At 51.9% G+C, this 21,157-nt stretch overlaps 1 non-coding gene across 1 annotated transcript; it reads right to left on the reverse strand.

Annotated features, from left to right (window-relative positions):
* Positions 1–13,054: 13,054 nt before the first annotated feature.
* TRNAP-AGG (transfer RNA proline (anticodon AGG)) lies at positions 13,055–13,126 on the reverse strand. Its single transcript has one exon. It is a non-coding gene; the product is annotated as a tRNA-Pro (tRNA).
* Positions 13,127–21,157: the final 8,031 nt, after the last annotated feature.

Below are 21,157 nucleotides of genomic sequence, written 5' to 3' on the forward strand. Positions count from 1 at the left end.
GCCACAGAACCGTTACTTAGGGCCACAGAAACGTTACTTAGGGCCACAGAATTGTTACTTAAGGACAGACACAGAATTGTTACTGAGGGACACAGATTTGTTACTGAGGGCCACAGAATCGTTACTTAGGGCCACAGAATTGTTACTTAGGGACAGACACAGAATTGTTATTGAGGGACACAGAATTGTTACTGAGGGCCACAGAACCGTTACTTAGGGCAACAGAAACGTTACTTAGGGCCACAGAATTGTTACTTAGGGACAGACACAGAATTGTTATTGAGGGACACAGAATTGTTACTGAGGGCCACAGAACCGTTACTTAGGGCCACAGAACCGTTACTTAGGGCCACAGAAACGTTACTTAGGGACAGACACAGAATTGTTACTGAGGGACAAAGATTTGTTACTGAGGGCCACAGAAACGTTACTTAGGGCCACAGAATCATTACTTAGGGCCACAGAAACGTTACTTAGGGCCACAGAATTGTTACTCAGGGACAGACACAGAATTCTTACTCAGGGACAGACACAGAATTCTTACTCAGGGACACAGAATTGTTACTGAGGGACACAGAGTTGTTACTGAGGGACACAGAATTGTTACTCAGGGACACAGAATTGTTACTGAGGGACACAGAATTGTTACTGAGGGACACAGAATTGTTACTCAGGGACAGACACAGAATTGTTACTCAGGGACAGACACAGAATTGTTACTGAGGGACACAGAATTCTTACTGAGGGCCACAGAACTGTTACTTAGGGCCACAGAAACGTTACTCAGGGACACAGAATTGTTACTCAGGGACAGACACAGAATTGTTAATCAGGGACAGACACAGAATTGTTACTGAGGGACACAGAATTGTTACTGAGGGACACAGAATTGTTACTGAGGGCCACAGAACTGTTACTTAGGGCCACAGAAACATTACTCAGGGACACAGAATTGTTAATCAGGGACAGACACAGAATTCTTACTCAGGGACAGACACAGAATTGTTACTCAGGGACACAGAATTGTTACTCAGGGACACAGAATTGTTACTGAGGGCCACAGAATCGTTACTTAGGGCCACAGAAACGTTACTTAGGGCCACAGAAACGTTACTTAGGGCAACAGAAACGTTACTTAGGGCAACAGAAACGTTACTTAGGGACACAGAATTGTTACTCAGGGACAGACACAGAATTGTTACTAAGGGACAGACACAGAATTGTTACTGAGGGACACAGAATTGTTACTGAGGGACACAGAATTGTTACTGAGGGACACAGAATTGTTACTGAGGGACACAGAATTGTTACTCAGGGACACAGAATTGTTACTCAGGGACAGACACAGAATTGTTACTGAGGGATACAGAATTGTTACTGAGGGACACAGAATTGTTACTGAGGGACACAGAATTGTTACTTAGGGCCACAGAAACGTTACTCAGGGACACAGAATTGTTAATCAGGGACAGACACAGAATTGTTACTCAGGGACAGACACAGAATTGTTACTCAGGGACACAGAATTGTTACTGAGGGACACAGAATTGTTACTGAGGGACACAGAATTGTTACTCAGGGACAGACACAGAATTGTTACTCAGGGACAGACACAGATATGTTACTGAGGGACACAGAATTGTTACTGAGGGCCACAGAACTGTTACTTAGGGCCACAGAAACGTTACTCAGGGACACAGAATTGTTACTCAGGGACAGACACAGAATTGTTACTGAGGGACACAGAATTGTTACTCAGGGACACAGAATTGTTACTGAGGGACACAGAATTGTTACTGAGGGACACAGAATTGTTACTGAGGGACACAGATTTGTTACTCAGGGACAGACACAGAATTGTTACTCAGGGACAGACACAGAATTGTTACTCAGGGACAGACACAGAATTGTTACTGAGGGACACAGAATTGTTACTGAGGGACACAGAATTGTTACTGAGGGACACAGAATTGTTACTTAGGGCCACAGAAACGTTACTCAGGGACACAGAATTGTTAATCAGGGACAGACACAGAATTCTTACTCAGGGACAGACACAGAATTGTTACTCAGGGACACAGAATTGTTACTGAGGGACACAGAATTGTTACTGAGGGACACAGAATTGTTACTGAGGGACACAGAATTGTTACTGAGGGACACAGAATTGTTACTCAGGGACAGACACAGAATTGTTACTGAGGGACACAGAATTCTTACTGAGGGCCACAGAACTGTTACTTAGGGCCACAGAAACGTTACTCAGGGACACAGAATTGTTACTCAGGGACAGACACAGAATTGTTACTGAGGGACACAGAATTGTTACTGAGGGACACAGAATTGTTACTGAGGGACACAGAATTGTTACTGAGGGCCACAGAACTGTTACTTAGGGCCACAGAAACATTACTCAGGGACACAGAATTGTTAATCAGGGACAGACACAGAATTCTTACTCAGGGACAGACACAGAATTGTTACTCAGGGACACAGAATTGTTACTGAGGGACACAGAATTGTTACTGAGGGCCACAGAATCGTTACTTAGGGCCACAGAAACGTTACTTAGGGCCACAGAAACGTTACTTAGGGCAACAGAAACGTTACTTAGGGACACAGAATTGTTACTCAGGGACAGACACAGAATTGTTACTCAGGGACAGACACAGAATTGTTACTCAGGGACACAGAATTGTTACTCAGGGACACAGAATTGTTACTGAGGGACACAGAATTGTTACTGAGGGACACAGAATTGTTACTCAGGGACACAGAATTGTTACTCAGGGACAGACACAGAATTGTTACTGAGGGACACAGAATTGTTACTGAGGGACACAGAATTGTTACTCAGGGACACAGAATTGTTACTGAGGGCCACAGAACTGTTACTTAGGGCCACAGAAACATTACTCAGGGACACAGAATTGTTACTCAGGGACAGACACAGAATTGTTACTCAGGGACACAGAATCGTTGAATTAAAGAGTATGTCAGACAACATGCAGAGGAGTGGCAGAGTAGGCAATGTTTTAGGAGCGAGCAGACGTGGCAGCAGAGGAAGGATGCTTCCACATCATCAGGAGAAGAGGGTGGCAGCTTGGCAGCGAGCAAAACAGTCGGTGGGTTGTCTCCATCGCCACACTCTGCCATGTGCCACTTTCAGGTCTCCTCACACACTGCTGGTGTGTTCCATTTTTTGTCATAGGGTGCTGGCAGATTACGGGCCTCCCATAGCTGCTGCCAGGCCCCTAATCTGCCATGGGCCCCTATAGCGCCTCCTCATGCTACTGCCAGGTCCAGAGTGTCTCATGGGTCCCTGTACGGCCTCCCATTGCTGCTGTCTCCATCGCCACACTCTGCCATGTGCCACTTTCAGGTCTCCTCACACACTGCTGGTGTGTTGAATTTTTTGACATAGGGTGCTGGCAGATTACGGGCCTCCCATAGCTGCTGCCAGGCCCCTAATCTGCCATGGGCCCCTGTACCGCCTCCTCATGCTGCTGCCAGGTCCACAGTGTCTCATGCCATGTGCCACTTTCAGGTCTCCTCACACACTGCTGGTGTGTTCCATTTTTTGTCATAGGGTGCTGGCAGATTACGGGCCTCCCATAGCTGCTGCCAGGCCCCTAATCTGCCATGGGCCCCTATAGCGCCTCCTCATGCTGCTGCCAGGTCCAGAGTGTCTCATGGGTCCCTGTACGGCCTCCCATTGCTGCTGTCTCCATCGCCATACTCTGCCATGTGCCACTTTCAGGTCTCCTCACACACTGCTGGTGTGTTCAATTTTTTTGACATAGGGTGCTGGCAGATTACGGGCCTCCCATAGCTGCTGCCAGGCCCCTAATCTGCCATGGGCCCCTATAGCGCCTCCTCATGCTGCTGCCAGGTCCAGGCGAACGTAGTCACACAGGGGAGGAACTTCTCAGTGTAATGAACAGAGAAATCGACAGATGGCTGTCTCCGCGCAAACTGAAAATCGGAACCATGTTGACCGACAACGGAAAGAACATGGTGTCTGCTCTGCGTCAAGGAAGGTTGTGCCATGCGCCATGCATGGCTCACGTGTTCAATCTGGTTGTCAAGCGGTTCCTAAAATCCACCATCCCACTGCAAGACATCCTTAAAATGTCACGTAAACCTTGCATGCATTTCAGCCATTCCTACACCGCAAAGCACACCCTCCTTGAGCTGCAGCGGCAGAACGGAATTCACCAGCGCAGTGAGGAAACTACTAACCAGCCGCAGCAGCAGCAGCATCAGGTGGACCTGGAGCAGGACCTCAAACAACAGGCTTAGGCCTACTTGGACAGCACCCTGCCAACCGAGGTAGACAATCCCCTTGACTACTGGGCAATGAAACTTGACCTTTGGCCCCAACTAGCTGAATTTGCCCTTGAAAGGCTGTCATGCCCAGCCAGTAGCGTGGCATCGGAGCGCGTGTTTAGTGCGGCAGGAGGTATTGTAACTCCGCGGAGGACACGACTGTCCACCCAAAGTGTGGAGAGACTCACGTTTGTGAAAATGAATCAGGCGTGGATTAGTCTGGATTTCAAACCACCAGTTCCTGACACAACTGACTAAATCCGCCATGAATCATGCCCCTGCCATGTGCCACTTTCAGGTCTCCTCACACTGCTGGTGTGTTCCATTTTTTGTCATAGGGTGCTGGCAGATTACGGGCCTCCTATAGCTGAGGCCAGGCCCCTAATCTGCCATGGGCCCCTGTACCGCCTCCTCATGCTGCTGCCAGGTCCACAGTGTCTCATGCCGTGTGCCACTTTCAGGTCTCCTCACACTGCTGGTGTGTTGAATTTTTTGACATAGGGTGCTGGCAGATTACGGGCCTCCCATAGCTGCTGCCAGGCCCCTAATCTGCCATGGGCCCCTATACCGCCTCCTCATGCTGCTGCCAGGTCCAGAGTCTGTCATGGGTCCCTGTACGGCCTCCCATTGCTGCTGTCTCCATCGCCACACTCTGCCATGTGCCACTTTCAGGTCTCCTCACACTGCTGGTGTGTTGAATTTTTTGACATAGGGTGCTGGCAGATTACGGGCCTCCCATAGCTGCTGCCAGGCCCCTAATCTGCCATGGGCCCCTATACCGCCTCCTCATGCTGCTGCCAAGTCCAGAGTCTGTCATGGGTCCCTGTACGGCCTCCCATTGCTGCTGTCTCCATCGCCACACTCTGCCATGTGCCACTTTCAGGTCTCCTCACACACTGCTGGTGTGTTCCATTTTTTGACATTGGGTGCTGGCAGATTACGGGCCTCCCAAAGCTGCTGCCAGGCCCCTAATCTGCCATGGGCCCCTATAGCGCCTCCTCATGCTACTGCCAGGTCCAGAGTGTCTCATGGGTCCCTGTACGGCCTCCCATTGCTGCTGTCTCCATCGCCACACTCTGCCATGTGCCACTTTCAGGTCTCCTCACACACTGCTGGTGTGTTGAATTTTTTGACATAGGGTGCTGGCAGATTACGGGCCTCCCATAGCTGCTGCCAGGCCCCTAATCTGCCATGGGCCCCTGTACCGCCTCCTCATGCTGCTGCCAGGTCCACAGTGTCTCATGCCATGTGCCACTTTCAGGTCTCCTCACACACTGCTGGTGTGTTCCATTTTTTGTCATAGGGTGCTGGCAGATTACGGGCCTCCCATAGCTGCTGCCAGGCCCCTAATCTGCCATGGGCCCCTATAGCGCCTCCTCATGCTGCTGCCAGGTCCAGAGTGTCTCATGGGTCCCTGTACGGCCTCCCATTGCTGCTGTCTCCATCGCCATACTCTGCCATGTGCCACTTTCAGGTCTCCTCACACACTGCTGGTGTGTTCAATTTTTTTGACATAGGGTGCTGGCAGATTACGGGCCTCCCATAGCTGCTGCCAGGCCCCTAATCTGCCATGGGCCCCTATAGCGCCTCCTCATGCTGCTGCCAGGTCCAGGCGAACGTAGTCACACAGGGGAGGAACTTCTCAGTGTAATGAACAGAGAAATCGACAGATGGCTGTCTCCGCGCAAACTGAAAATCGGAACCATGTTGACCGACAACGGAAAGAACATGGTGTCTGCTCTGCGTCAAGGAAGGTTGTGCCATGCGCCATGCATGGCTCACGTGTTCAATCTGGTTGTCAAGCGGTTCCTAAAATCCACCATCCCACTGCAAGACATCCTTAAAATGTCACGTAAACCTTGCATGCATTTCAGCCATTCCTACACCGCAAAGCACACCCTCCTTGAGCTGCAGCGGCAGAACGGAATTCCACAGCATCGCCTGATCTGCGACGTTGCAACAAGGTGGAATTCAACCCTACACATGGTAGACCGCCTTTACGAACAGCGAAAGGCCATCACCGATTTCATGATGTTACAAGCGGATAAAGGTACTCCCCTGTGTAACTTCGATGTCAGCCATTGGCAGCTCATGCGTGACACCTGCCGCTTGCTCAGGCCCTTTGAGGAGGCCACGCTATTCGTGAGTCGGCAGGACTATGGGATGAACGACGTCATTCCTCTGTTGCACGTCCTGGAACAAATGCTGTTAACAATGGCTGGTCAGGGTGCGGTAGACGTGGCGCACAGATCTCAACGCCACATGACCCCTGTGGGGGCAGGACAGGAAGAAGAGGAGGAGGTAGAGGAGGACATTTGTGCTCAGGAATTATTGAGTGAAATGGGTGGTTTTTCCACTCAGCGGACAGGAGTGGAGGAGCAGGAGCATCTGGTAGAGGAGGAGGAGACAGAGGACCCAGACGCACCGTGGCAGTATGCTGTGGAGATGGAGTCAGGGAGTCCCTCGCATTCCTTGGCACAAATGGCCCATAGCATGCTCGGTTGCTTGCGTAGCGACAGCCGAATAAGAACCATCAGACAGAGGGATGACTTTTGGCTGTCCACCTTGTTGGACCCTCGCTACCGTTCAAAAATGGTGGCCTTTTTCACACCTGCTGAGAGGGAGGCCAAAATAACGTACTATAAAAACCACCTATGTAGTCAGTTGGTCTCTGCCTTTGTGCGCCAACGTCCATCCTCAGACACTGTGGGCCCTGTGCGCTCGCGTTCCGCTGCCATGGCAGCAAAGGAGGGGTGGGGTGGTAGGAGCAGTGGCAGCTCCACCAGCAGCGGCTGACTCAGTCTGCAGTCGATGATGAGTAGCTTTCTTCACCAGCGCAGTGAGGAAACTACTAACCAGCCGCAGCAGCAGCAGCATCAGGTGGACCTGGAGCAGGACCTCAAACAACAGGCTTGGGCCTACTTGGACAGCACCCTGCCAACCGAGGTAGACAATCCCCTTGACTACTGAGCAACGAAACTTGACCTTTGGCCCCAACTAGCTGAATTTGCCCTTGAAAGGCTGTCATGCCCAGCCAGTAGCGTGGCATCGGAGCGCGTGTTTAGTGCGGCAGGAGGTATTGTAACTCCGCGGAGGACACGACTGTCCACCCAAAGTGTGGAGAGACTCACGTTTGTGAAAATGAATCAGGCGTGGATTAGTCTGGATTTCAAACCACCAGTTTCTGACACAACTGACTAAATCCGCCATGAATCATGCCCCAAACATGTGCCACTTTCAGGTCTCCTCACACTGCTGGTGTGTTCCATTTTTTGTCATAGGGTGCTGGCAGATTACGGGCCTCCTATAGCTGAGGCCAGGCCCCTAATCTGCCATGGGCCCCTGTACCGCCTCCTCATGCTGCTGCCAGGTCCACAGTGTCTCATGCCGTGTGCCACTTTCAGGTCTCCTCACACTGCTGGTGTGTTGAATTTTTTGACATAGGGTGCTGGCAGATTACGGGCCTCCCATAGCTGCTGCCAGGCCCCTAATCTGCCATGGGCCCCTATACCGCCTCCTCATGCTGCTGCCAGGTCCAGAGTCTGTCATGGGTCCCTGTACGGCCTCCCATTGCTGCTGTCTCCATCGCCACACTCTGCCATGTGCCACTTTCAGGTCTCCTCACACTGCTGGTGTGTTGAATTTTTTGACATAGGGTGCTGGCAGATTACGGGCCTCCCATAGCTGCTGCCAGGCCCCTAATCTGCCATGGGCCCCTATACCGCCTCCTCATGCTGCTGCCAAGTCCAGAGTCTGTCATGGGTCCCTGTACGGCCTCCCATTGCTGCTGTCTCCATCGCCACACTCTGCCATGTGCCACTTTCATGTCTCCTCACACTGCTGGTGTGTTGAATTTTTTGACATTGGGTGCTGGCAGATTACGGGCCTCCCAAAGCTGCTACCAGGCCCCTAATCTGCCATGGGCCCCTGTACCGCCTCCTCATGCTGCTGCCAGGTCCACAGTGTCTCATGCCATGTGCCACTTTCAGGTCTCCTCACACTGCTGGTGTGTTGAATTTTTTGACATAGGGTGCTGGCAGATTACGGGCCTCCCATAGCTGCTGCCAGGCCCCTAATCTGCCATGGGCCCCTATACCGCCTCCTCATGCTGCTGCCAGGTCCAGAGTCTGTCATGGGTCCCTGTACGGCCTCCCATTGCTGCTGTCTCCATCGCCACACTCTGCCATGTGCCACTTTCAGGTCTCCTCACACTGCTGGTGTGTTGAATTTTTTGACATAGGGTGCGGGCAGATTACGGGCCTCCCATAGCTGCTGCCAGGCCCCTAATCTGCCATGGGCCCCTATACCGCCTCCTCATGCTGCTGCCAGATCCAGAGTCTCTCATGGGTCCCTGTACGGCCTCCCATTGCTGCTGTCTCCATCGCCACACTCTGCCATGTGCCACTTTCAGGTCTCCTCACACACTGTTGGTGTGTTGAATTTTTTGACATAGGGTGCTGGCAGATTACGGGCCTCCCATAGCTGCTGCCAGGCCCCTAATCTGCCATGGGCCCCTGTACCGCCTCCTCATGCTGCTGCCAGGTCCTCAGTGTCTCATGCCATGTGCCACTTTGAGGTCTCCTCACACTGCTGGTGTGTTGAATTTTTTGACATAGGGTGCTGGCAGATTACGGGCCTCCCATAGCTGCTGCCAGGCCCCTAATCTGCCATGGGCCCCTATACCGCCTCCTCATGCTGCTGCCAGGTCCAGAGTGTCTCATGGGTCCCTGTACGGCCTCCCATTGCTGCTGTCTCCATCGCCACACTCTGCCATGTGCCACTTTCAGGTCTCCTCACACTGCTGGTGTGTTGAATTTTTTGACATAGGGTGCTGGCAGATTACGGGCCTCCCATAGCTGCTGCCAGGCCCCTAATCTGCCATGGGCCCCTATACCGCCTCCTCATGCTGCTGCCAGGTCCAGAGTCTCTCATGGGTCCCTGTACGGCCTCCCATTGCTGCTGTCTCCATCGCCACACTCTGCCATGTGACACTTTCAGGTCTCCTCACACACTGCTGGTGTGTTGAATTTTTTGACATAGGGTGCTGGCAGATTACGGGCCTCCCATTGCTGCTGCCAGGCCCGTAATCTGCCATGGGCCCCCGTACCGACTCCTCATGCTGTGACGTTGCAACACGGTGGAATTCAACCCTACATATGTTAGACCGCCTTTACGAACAGCAAAAGGCCATCACAGATTTCCTGATGTTAAAAGCGGATAAAGGTACTCCTTGTGTAACTTAGATGTCAGCCATTGGCAGCTCAGGCGTGACACCTGCGCTTGCTCAGGCCCTTTGAGGAGGCCACGCTATTCATGAGTCGGCAGGACTATGGGATGAACGACGTCATTCCTCTGTTGCACGTCCTGGAACAAATGCTGTTAACAATGGCTGGTCAGGGTGCGGTAGACGTGGCGCACAGATCTCAACGCCACATGACCCCTGTGGGGGCAGGACAGGAAGAAGAGGAGGAGGTAGAGGAGGACATTGGTGCTCAGGAATTATTGAGTGAAATGGGTGGTTTTTCCACTCAGCGGACAGGAGTGGAGGAGCAAGAGCATCTGGTAGAGGAGGAGGAAGAGGAGACAGAGGACCCAGACGCACCGTGGCAGTATGCTGTGGAGATGGAGGCAGGGAGTCCCTCGCATTCCTTGGCACAAATGGCCCATAGCATGCTCGCTTGCTTGCGTACCGACAGCCGAATAATAACCATCAGACAGAGGGATGACTTTTGGCTGTCCACCTTGTTGGACCCTCGCTACCGTTCAAAAATGGTGGCCTTTTTCACACCTGCTGAGAGGGAGGCCAAAATAACGTACTATAAAAACCACCTATGTAGTCAGGTGGTCTCTGCCTGTCTGCGCCAACGTCCATCCTCAGACACTGTGGGCCCTGTGCGCTCGCGTTCCACTGCCATGGCAGCAGGGGAGGGGTGGGGTGGTAGGAGCAGTGGCAGCTCCACCAGCAGCAGCTGCCTCAGTCTGCAGTCGATGATGAGTAGCTTTCTTCACCAGCGCAGTGAGGAAACTACTAACCAGCCGCAGCAGCAGCAGCATCAGGTGGACCTGGAGCAGGACCTCAAACAACAGGCTTAGGCCTACTTGGACAGCACCCTGCCAACCGAGGTAGACAATCCCCTTGACTACTGGGCAATGAAACTTGACCTTTGGCCCCAACTAGCTGAATTTGCCCTTGAAAGGCTGTCATGCCCGGCCAGTAGCGTGGCATCGGAGCGCGTGTTTAGTGCGGCAGGAGGTATTGCAACTCCGCGGAGGACACGACTGTCCACCCAAAGTGTGGAGAGACTCACGTTTGTGAAAATGAATCAGGCGTGGATTAGTCTGGATTTCAAACCACCAGTTCCTGACACAACTGACTAAATCCGCCATGAATCATGCCCCAAACATGTGCCACTTTCAGGTCTCCTCACACTGCTGGTGTGTTCCATTTTTTGTCATAGGGTGCTGGCAGATTACGGGCCTCCTATAGCTGAGGCCAGGCCCCTAATCTGCCATGGGCCCCTGTACCGCCTCCTCATGCTGCTGCCAGGTCCACAGTGTCTCATGCCGTGTGCCACTTTCAGGTCTCCTCACACTGCTGGTGTGTTGAATTTTTTGACATAGGGTGCTGGCAGATTACGGGCCTCCCATAGCTGCTGCCAGGCCCCTAATCTGCCATGGGCCCCTATACCGCCTCCTCATGCTGCTGCCAGGTCCAGAGTCTCTCATGGGTCCCTGTACGGCCTCCCATTGCTGCTGTCTCCATCGCCACACTCTGCCATATACCACTTTCAGGTCTCCTCACACTGCTGGTGTGTTCCATTTTTTGTCATAGGGTGCTGGCAGATTACGGGCCTCCCATAGCTGCTGCCAGGCCCCTAATCTGCTATGGGCCCCCGTACCGACTCCTCATGCTGCTGCCAGGCCCGTAATCTGTCATGGGCCCCTGTTGTCGCTTGTTGGCATATTCCGCTCGTTCAGATGCTCCTTCTCCTGCTACTCCTCTTCACGGATTCCGTCAGCAGTCTTTCTTGGAATCCGTTTCCAAGAGACAACAGTTTGCGAGCACGCACCCGACGGTGCAGAAGCTGAACGTCCTCCTGTCCAAGTTGCTGCTGCCAGGCTCGTAATCTGTCTTGCGCCCCTGTACCGCCTCCTCATGCTGCTGCCAGGTCCAGAGTGTGTCATGGGTCCCTGTACGGCCTCCCATTGCTGCTGCCAGGCCCGTAATCTGCCATGGGCCCCCGTACCAACTCCTCATGCTGCTGCCAGGCCCGTAATCTGTCATGGGCCCCTGTACCGCCTCCTCATGCTTCTGCCAGGTCCAGAGTGTGTCATGGGTCCCTGTACGGCCTCCCATTGCTGCTGTCTCCATCGCCACACTCTGCCATGTGCCACTTTCAGGTCTCCTCACACTGCTGGTGGTTTCCATTTTTGTCATAGGGTGCTGTATGGCCTCCCATTGCTGCTGCCTCCACCGCCACACTGTGGCTCCACACTCTGGTTTTGGCCCCGTGACTGCCCAAATGAGTGAAGTGTGTGATGATTCTAAGATCGACGGCACTCATCTGCATGTCATACTGACTGTCAGTATTATTTCTCTTCCCCAGCAGACTCCAAGGGCATTTAATTTAAAGGTACAGTGTTCTGCACTAATATAAAGTCTCTCTGAAGCCTAGAAACACCCTTTTATAAGTTAAATTCGCAGCGAATATATTCGACTCGAATCAAAATTTTTCCACGAATTCGCCGAATCAGTCGAATCGAATTTTTGAATACTTCGCTCATCTCTAGTCAAGAGCACTAGGAAACTTGGAGACGAGGTCAGCATGCATTTCTAAAGTCAAGACAAAGCAAATCCTTGGTCCCTGGGCATTGAATTGTAAGCTGATCCAACTTTTCACACTGCTTTGAAAAATCTCAGCACTGAACGGGGCTCGTCAGCACCTGTTGCAGTTCATGAGGAAAGTGAACACGGAAGCACTAAGGGCTAAGCTATGGATGCAATTTCAGCTTTATGCCACTTCAATTGTAGGAAGTATGTTGAAAGAAGGCCACAAGCTCCATTTGAAGTACTTTGTCAAAGAAAGGTGAAAAGCATCTGGATGTAGCTCGAGCGACTGCCGTGAGAAGGGCTTACACGTTGACCGGTAGGTACGTGCAAGTTACGGTAAAACCATGTCTGTGCTGTTGAGTTCCAGAGGGATGAAAAACTGCACCTTGTGGGCTCGTCCGGGATATGAACCCGGGACCTCTCGCACCCGAAGCGAGAATCATATGCCTAGACCAACGAGCCGGGAATGCCAGCTTTCTGGGAAATGTTTTTTTTTTGTACAAAAAATAGCCTTGTCCTCTAAAAAAGTCTTCTTCCTTTGATGAACCGAGTTTGCAGTCTTTGCCTTTCTTGAACTAACAAAGATTTCAAAAGCAAAGAAGAAACTTTGTCGGGGAAACATCACCTCCTTTCCTGCGGTAGGCTCTGGAGACTGCCTCATGGTCTTGTGGCTTGGAGCTCCCATGCCCAAAGGGTTCTGCCTCTTTAGCCCCTAGACTAAAGAGGCAGAATCCAAGAGCCACATCTTGCCCATTTCACAGAAGTAGCCGTTGCACATTTTGGAAATGCAAGAGCCTTTAAGCACTCTTGGCTACCGCTAGCACAGTTGCTTGTATGGATTCAGCCACCATGTGAACAATTCCTCCCAATAGATTGCTGAGTTGTTTGCTCGTAGAGCTCGTCCAGGATTTGAACCCGGGACCTCTCGCACCCTAAGCGAGAATCATACCCCTAGACCAACGAGCCTTGGATACACAAGATTTTTTTTTTTTTTTTTTTTTTTTTCTTTGAGTAGAACAACTGCCTTTTGAGTGCCAAGGCTAAGTCCCCACTACAATACCATCTGCATATTTTGCCCAAAAAAATATATTTTTTTATTGTCAAGAGCTCTAGGAAACTTGGAGACGAGGTCAGTATGCATTTCTAAAGTCAAGACAAAGCAAATCCTTGGTCCCTGGGCATTGAATTGTAAGCTGATCCAACTTTTCACACTGCTTTGAAAAATCTCAGCACTGAACGGGGCTCGTCAGCACCTGTTGCAGTTCATGTGGAAAGTGAACACGGAAGCACTAAGGGCTAAGCTATGGATGCAATTTCAGCTTTATGCCACTTCAATTGTAGGAAGTATGTTGAAAGAAGGCCACAAGCTCCATTTGAAGTACTTTGTCAAAGAAAGGTGAAAAGCATCTGGATGTAGCTCGAGCGACTGCCGTGAGAAGGGCTTACACGTTGACCGGTAGGTACGTGCAAGTTACGGTAAAACCATGTCTGTGCTGTTGAGTTCCAGAGGGATGAAAAACTTCACCTTGTGGGCTCTTCTGAGATTTGAACCTGGGACCTCTCGCACCCAAAGTGAGAATCATATCCCTAGACCAACGAGCCAAGTGCTATTGGTTGCCTTGGGCTGTCTGCCCAGGCTAGGTTGAGCAGTAGACAAGGGCACTACAAAAGTTCAAGCGCGCCATAAAAGAACCTTAATTTTCAAAATAAGTGAGCGCTTAAAACAACTAGTATAAAATCACAAAAATTAAAATAAAAGAAGAAGAAAACAGCAGCTGAACACCAAAGAGGTACCATATGAACCTTCTCAATAAAAATGCATACAAGGGAGAGGTGCAGCGCTAACTAAATGAATAAATATACTTATATACTTGATAAATATAAATATAAATCAGTAAAAAGTGCTATTAAAGTGCAAAACGGTGACTAAATGATGGATATAGTCCATATCGTGCTCAGAATCCAAGAGAGTCCTTTAAGAGCTCCAATCCCTGGATTCGTGGATGAGGTGATAAAAGTAAAAATTGCGCACTCACCAAATGCGCAATTCAAATGCGCATTCAAAGCTGATATTCCAAGGTCCTCATATGGATCTGGTCAGATCTGGTCATGGAAAGCCCTCTGTCACCTGGTAGTGTATTCCACACATAGAAGAAAAGGCCGCTCTGCAGATGTAAAGGACTCTGAGAACACTCAACAGCACGCCCACGTGCTAACGCACCTCCTCAGGTAGATTACTCCGCCTCGGCAGTAACACGGTTCACAGATCACGGTTCACGTGATCTGTGAACCGTGTTACTGCCGAGGCGGAGTAATCTACCTGAGGAGGTGCGTTAGCACGTGGGCGTGCTGTTGAGTGTTCTCAGAGTCCTTTACATCTGCAGAGCGGCCTTTTCTTCTATGTGTGGAATACACTACCAGGTGACAGAGGGCTTTCCATGACCAGATCTGACCAGATCCATATGAGGACCTTGGAATATCAGCTTTGAATGCGCATTTGAATTGCGCATTTGGTGAGTGCGCAATTTTTACTTTTATCACCTCATCCACGAATCCAGGGATTGGAGCTCTTAAAGGACTCTCTTGGATTCTGAGCACGATATGGACTATATCCATCATTTAGTCACCGTTTTGCACTTTAATAGCACTTTTTACTGATTTATATTTATATTTATCAAGTATATAAGTATATTTATTCATTTAGTTAGCGCTGCACCTCTCCCTTGTATGCATAAAAGAACCTTGGCTGCGACCAAGAAGGAAATGGGAACTCAGGCCATCTGCCTAAAGCTTGGGCTCATCCGGGATTTGAACCCGGGACCTCTCGCACCTGAAGTGAGAATCATACGCCTAGACCAGTGGTTCTCAACCTTTCTAATGCCGCGACCCCTTAATACAGTTCCTCATGTTGTGGTGACCCCCCAATCATAAAATTATTTTCGTTGCTACTTCATAACTGTAATTTTGCAGTGGGAGGAGTAGTGTCACGTCATTGGTGTCAGTGGGAGGAATAGTGCCCCATCATTGGTATCAGTGGTAGGAATAGTGCCCCATCATTGGTGTCAGTGGTAGGAATAGTGTCCCATCACTGATGTCAATGGGAGGAATAGTGCCCCTTCATTGGTATCAGTGGTAGGAATAGTGCCCCATCATTGGTGTCAGTGGTAGGAATAGTGCCCCATCATTGGTGTCAGTGGGAGGAATAGTGCCCCATCATTGGTATCAGTGGTAGGAATAGTGCCCCATGATTGGTGTCAGTGGTAGGAATAGTGCCCCATCATTGGTATCAGTGGGAGGAATAGTGCCCCATCATTGGTGTCAGTGGGAGGAATAGTGCCCCCATCATTGGTGTCAGTGGGAGGAATAGTGCCCCATCATTGGTATCAGGGGGAGCAATAGTGCCCCAACATTGGTGTCAGTGGGAGGAATAGTGCCCCATCGTTGGTGTCAGTGGGAAGTATAGTGCCCCATCGTTGGTGTCAGTGGGAGGAATAGTGCCCCATCGTTGGTGTCAGTGGGGGGAGGAATAGTGCCCCATCATAGGTGTCAGTGGGGGGAATAGTTCCCCATCATTGGTGTCAGTGGGGGGAATAGTGCCCCATCATTGGTGTCAGTGGGGGGAATAGTGCCCCATCATTGGTATCGGTGGGAGGTATAGTGCCCCCATCATTGGTGTCAGTGGGAGGAATAGTGCCCCATCATTGGTATCAGGGGGAGCAATAGTGCCCCAACATTGGTGTCAGTGGGAGGAATAGTGCCCCATCGTTGGTGTCAGTGGGAGGAATAGTGCCCCATCATAGGTGTCAGTGGGGGGAATAGTGCCCCATCATTGGTGTCAGTGGGGGGAATAGTGCCCCATCATTGGTGTCAGTGGGGGGAATAGTGCCCCATTATTGGTGTCAGTGGGGGGAATAGTGCCCCATCATTGGTGTCAGTGGGGGGAATAGTGCCCCATCATTGGTGTCAGTGGGGGGAATAGTGCCCCATCACTGGTGTCAGTGGGAGGAATAGTGCCCCATCATTGGTGTCAGTGGGAGGAATAGTGTCCCATCACTGATGTCAGTGGGAGGAAAAGTGTCCCATCACTGGTATCAGTGGGAGGAATAGTGCCCCAACACTGGTGTCAGTGGGAGGAAAAGTGTCCCATCACTGGTATCAGTGGGAGGAATAGTGCCCCAACACTGGTGTCAGTAGGAGGAATAGTGCCCCATCATTGGTGTCAGTGGGAGGAATAGTGCCCCATCATTGGTGTCAGTGGGAGGAATAGTGCCCCATCATTGGTATCAGTGGGAGGAATATTGCCCCATCATTGGTGTCAGTGGTAGGAATAGTGCCCCATCATTGGTATCAGTGGGAGGAATAGTGCCCCATCATTGGTGTCAGTGGGAGGAATAGTGCCCCCATCATTGGTGTCAGTGGGAGGAATAGTGCTCCATCATTGGTATCAGGGGGAGCAATAGTGCCCCAACATTGGTGTCAGTGGGAGGAATAGTGCCCCATCGTTGGTGTCAGTGGGAAGTATAGTGCCCCATCGTTGGTGTCAGTGGGAGGAATAGTGCCCCATCATAGGTGTCAGTGGGGGAAATAGTGCCCCATCATTGGTGTCAGTGGGGGGAATAGTGCCCCATCATTGGTGTCAGTGGGGGGAATAGTGCCCCATCATTGGTATCGGTGAGAGGAATAGTGCCCCCATCATTGGTGTCAGTGGGAGGAATAGTGCCCCATCATTGGTATCAGGGGGAGCAATATTGCCCCATCATTGGTGTCGGTGGGAGGAATAGTGCCCCCATCATTGGTGTCAGTGGGAGGAATAGTGCCCCATCATTGGTATCAGGGGGAGCAATAGTGTCCCAACATTGGTGTCAGTGGGAGGAATAGTGCCCCATCGTAGCTGTCAGTGGGGGGAATAGTGCCCCATCATAGGTGTCAGTGGGAGGTATAGTGCCCCATCATTGGTATCAGGGGGAGCAATAGTGCCCCAACATTGGTGTCAGTGGGAGGAATAGTGCCCCATCGTAGGTGTCAGTGGGGGGAATAGTGCCCCATCATAGGTGTCAGTGGGGGGAATAGTGCCCCATCATTGGTATCAGTGGGAGGAATAGTGCCCCCATCATTGGTGTCAGTGGGAGAAATAGTGCCCCATCATTGGTATCTGGGGGAGCAATAGTGCCCCAACATTGGTGTCAGTGGGAGGAATAGTGCCCCATCGTAGGTGTCAGTGGGAGGAATAGTGCCCCATCATAGGTGTCAGTGGGGGGAGGAATAGTGCCCCATCATTGGTGTCAGTGGGAGGAATAGTGCCCCATCATTGGTGTCAGTGGGGGAAATAGTGCCCCATCATTGGTGTCAGTGGGGGGAATAGTGCCCCATCATTGGTGTCAGTGGGGGGAATAGTGCCCCATCATTGGTGTTGGTGGGAGTAATAGTGCCCCCATCATTGGTGTCAGTGGGAGGAATAGTGCCCCATCATTGGTATCAGGGGGAGCAATAGTGCCCCAACATTGGTGTCAGTGGGAGGAATAGTGCCCCATCGTAGGTGTCAGTGGGGGGAATAGTGCCCCATCATAGGTGTCAGTGGGGGGAATAGTGCCCCATCATTGGTGTCAGTGGGGGAAATAGTGCCCCATCATTGGTGTCAGTGGGGGGAATAGTGCCCCATCATTGGTGTCAGTGGGGGGAATAGTGCCCCATCATTGGTGTCAGTGGGGGGAATAGTGCCCCATCACTGGTGTCAGTGGGGTGAATAGTGCCCCATCACTGGTGTCAGTGGGAGGAATAGTGCCCCATCACTGGTATTAGTGGGAGGAATAGTGCCCCAACACTGGTGTCAGTGGGAGGAATAGTGCCCCATCATTGGTATCAGTGGGAGGAATAGTGCCCCAACATTGGTGTCAGTGGGAGGAATAGTGCCCCATCGTTGGTATCAGTGGGAAGTATAGTGCCCCATCGTTGGTGTCAGTGGGAGGAATAGTGCCCCATCATTGGTGTCAGTGGGAGGAATAGTGCCCCATCGTTGGTATCAGGGGGAGCAATAGTGCCCCAACGTTGGTGTCAGTGGGAGGAATAGTGCCCCATCGTTGGTGTCAGTGGGAGGAATAGTGCCCCATCGTTGGTGTCAGTGGGGGGAGGAATAGTGCCCCATCGTTGGTGTCAGTGGGGGGAGGAATAGTGCCCCATCGTTGGTGTCAGTGGGGGGAGGAATAGTGCCCCATCGTTGGTGTCAGTGGGGGGAGGAATAGTGCCCCATCATTGGTATCAGTGGGGAGGAATAGTGCCCCATCATTGGTATCAGTGGGAGGAATAGTGCCCCATCGTTGGTATCAGTGGGAGGAATAGTGCCCCATCGTTGGTGTCAGTGGGAGGAATAGTGCCCCATCGTTGGTGTCAGTGGAAGGAATAGTGCCCCATCATTGGTGTCAGTGGGAGGAATAGTGCCCCATCATTGGTGTCAGTGGGAGGAATAGTGCCCCATCGTTGGTGTCAGTGGGAGGAATAGTGCCCCATCGTTGGTGTCAGTGGGGGGAGGAATAGTGCCCCATCGTTGGTGTCAGTGGGGGGAGGAATAGTGCCCCATCGTTGGTATCAGTGGGAGGAATAGTGCCCCATCATTGGTATCAGTGGGAGGAATAGTGCCCCATCGTTGGTATCAGTGGGAGGAATAGTGCCCCATCGCTGGTGTCAGTGGGAGGAATAGTGCCCCATCGTTGGTGTCAGTGGAAGGAATAGTGCCCCATCATTGGTATCAGTGGGAGGAATAGTGCCCCATCGTTGGTGTCAGTGGGGGGAGGAATAGTGCCCCATCGTTGGTGTCAGTGGGGGGAGGAATAGTGCCCCATCGTTGGTGTCAGTGGGAGGAATAGTGCCCCATCGTTGGTGTCAGTGGGGGGAGGAATAGTGCCCCATCGATGGTATCAGTGGGAGGAATAGTGCCCCATCATTGGTATCAGTGGGAGGAAGTGTGCCCCATCGTTGGTATCAGTGGGAGGAATAGTGCCCCATCGTTGGTGTCAGTGGGAGGATTAGTGCCCCATCGTTGGTGTCAGTGGGGGGAGGAATAGTGCCCCATCATTGGTATTAGTGACACCAATGATGGGGCACTATTCCTCCCACTGACACCAATGATACTTACCTTGCTGACCCCTGCTCCAGCCTGGGCTCGCTCGCTCCCTCCCTCTCCCATGGTACAGACACTTACCGGTCAGATGTCTTCCTTCCTTCTTCCTTCTCTATCGTTGGTGTCAGTAGGGGGAGGAATAGTGCCCCATCGTTGGTATCAGTGGGAGGAATAGTGCCCCATCATTGGTATCAGTGGGAGGAATAGTGCCCCATCGTTGGTATCAGTGGGAGGAATAGTGCCCCATCGTTGGTGTCAGTGGGAGGAATAGTGCCCCATCGTTGGTGTCAGTGGAAGGAATAGTGCCCCATCATTGGTATCAGTGGGAGGAATAGTGCCCCATCGTTGGTGTCAGTGGGGGGAGGAATAGTGCCCCATCGTTGGTGTCAGTGGGGGGAGGAATAGTGCCCCATCATTGGTGTCAGTGGGAGGAATAGTGTCCCATCGTTGGTATCAGTGGGAGGAATAGTGCCCCATCATTGGTATCAGTGGGAGGAATAGTGCCCCATCGTTGGTATCAGTGGGAGGAATAGTGCCCCATCGTTGGTGTCAGTGGGAGGAATAGTGCCCCATCGTTGGTGTCAGTGGAAGGAATAGTGCCCCATCATTGGTATCAGTGGGAGGAATAGTGCCCCATCGTTGGTGTCAGTGGGGGGAGGAATAGTGCCCCATCGTTGGTGTCAGTGGGAGGAATAGTGCCCCATCGTTGGTGTCAGTGGGGGGAGGAATAGTGCCCCATCGTTGGTATCAGTGGGAGGAATAGTGCCCCATCATTGGTATCAGTGGGAGGAATAGTGCCCCATCGTAGGTGTCAGTGGGGGGAATAGTGCCCCATCATAGGTGTCAGTGGGGGGAATAGTGCCCCATCATTGGTGTCAGTGGGGGAAATAGTGCCCCATCATTGGTGTCAGTGGGGGGAATAGTGCCCCATCGTTGGTGTCAGTGGGGGGAGGAATAGTGCCCCATCGTTGGTGTCTGTGTGGGGAGGAATAGTGCCCCATCGTTGGTATCAGTGGGAGGAATAGTGCCCCATCGTTGGTATCAGTGGGAGGAATAGTGCCCCATCGTTGGTATCAGTGGGAGGAATAGTGCCCCATCGTTGGTGTCAGTGGGAGGAATATTGCCCCATCGTTGGTGTCAGTGGAAGGAATAGTGCCCCATCATTGGTATCAGTGGGAGGAATAGTGCCCCATCGTTGGTGTCAGTGGGAGGAATAGTGCCCCATCGTTGGTGTCAGTGGGGGGAGGAATAGTGCCCCATCTTTGGTGTCAGTGGGAGGAATAGTGCCCCATCGTTGGTGTCAGTGGGGGGAGGAATAGTGCCCCATCGTTGGTGTCAGTGGGGGGAGGAATAGTGCCCCATCGTTGGTATCAGTGGGAGGAATAGTGCCCCATCATTGATGTCAGTGGGAGGAATAGTGCCCCATCGTTGGTGTCAGTGGGAGGAATAGTGCCCCATCGTTGGTGTCAGTGGGGGGAGGAATAGTGCCCCATCATTGGTATTAGTGACACCAATGATGGGGCACTATTCCTCCCACTGACACCAATGATACTTACCTTGCTGACCCCTGCTCCAGCCTGGGCTCGCTCGCTCCCTCCCTCTCCCATGGTACAGACACTTACCGGTCAGATGTCTTCCTTCTCCGGCCGCTCTCCTCCTCTTCACTCGCTCGATCTTCGCGGTGCCGCTCGGCTCCTCCTTTCCAAGCTCCACCTCCTCGCCGGTGATTGGCCGCCTGTGTGCATCTCCTGAGCTACAGTTCCGGCGGCCAATCACCGGCGAGGATTGATCCCGGGGGTGTGTCCAGATGACAGGGATGGCATGTCATCCCGCCCACACCTGGAGTCGGATAGAGGAGCGGTGTCTCGGTTCGTAAGGCCATC

The sequence above is a fragment of the Staurois parvus genome, unplaced genomic scaffold (genome assembly GCF_062004578.1).
Source record: "Staurois parvus isolate SC_StPar_1 unplaced genomic scaffold, SC_StPar_1.0 ptg001918l, whole genome shotgun sequence".
Classification (NCBI taxonomy): Eukaryota; Metazoa; Chordata; class Amphibia; order Anura; family Ranidae; genus Staurois; species Staurois parvus.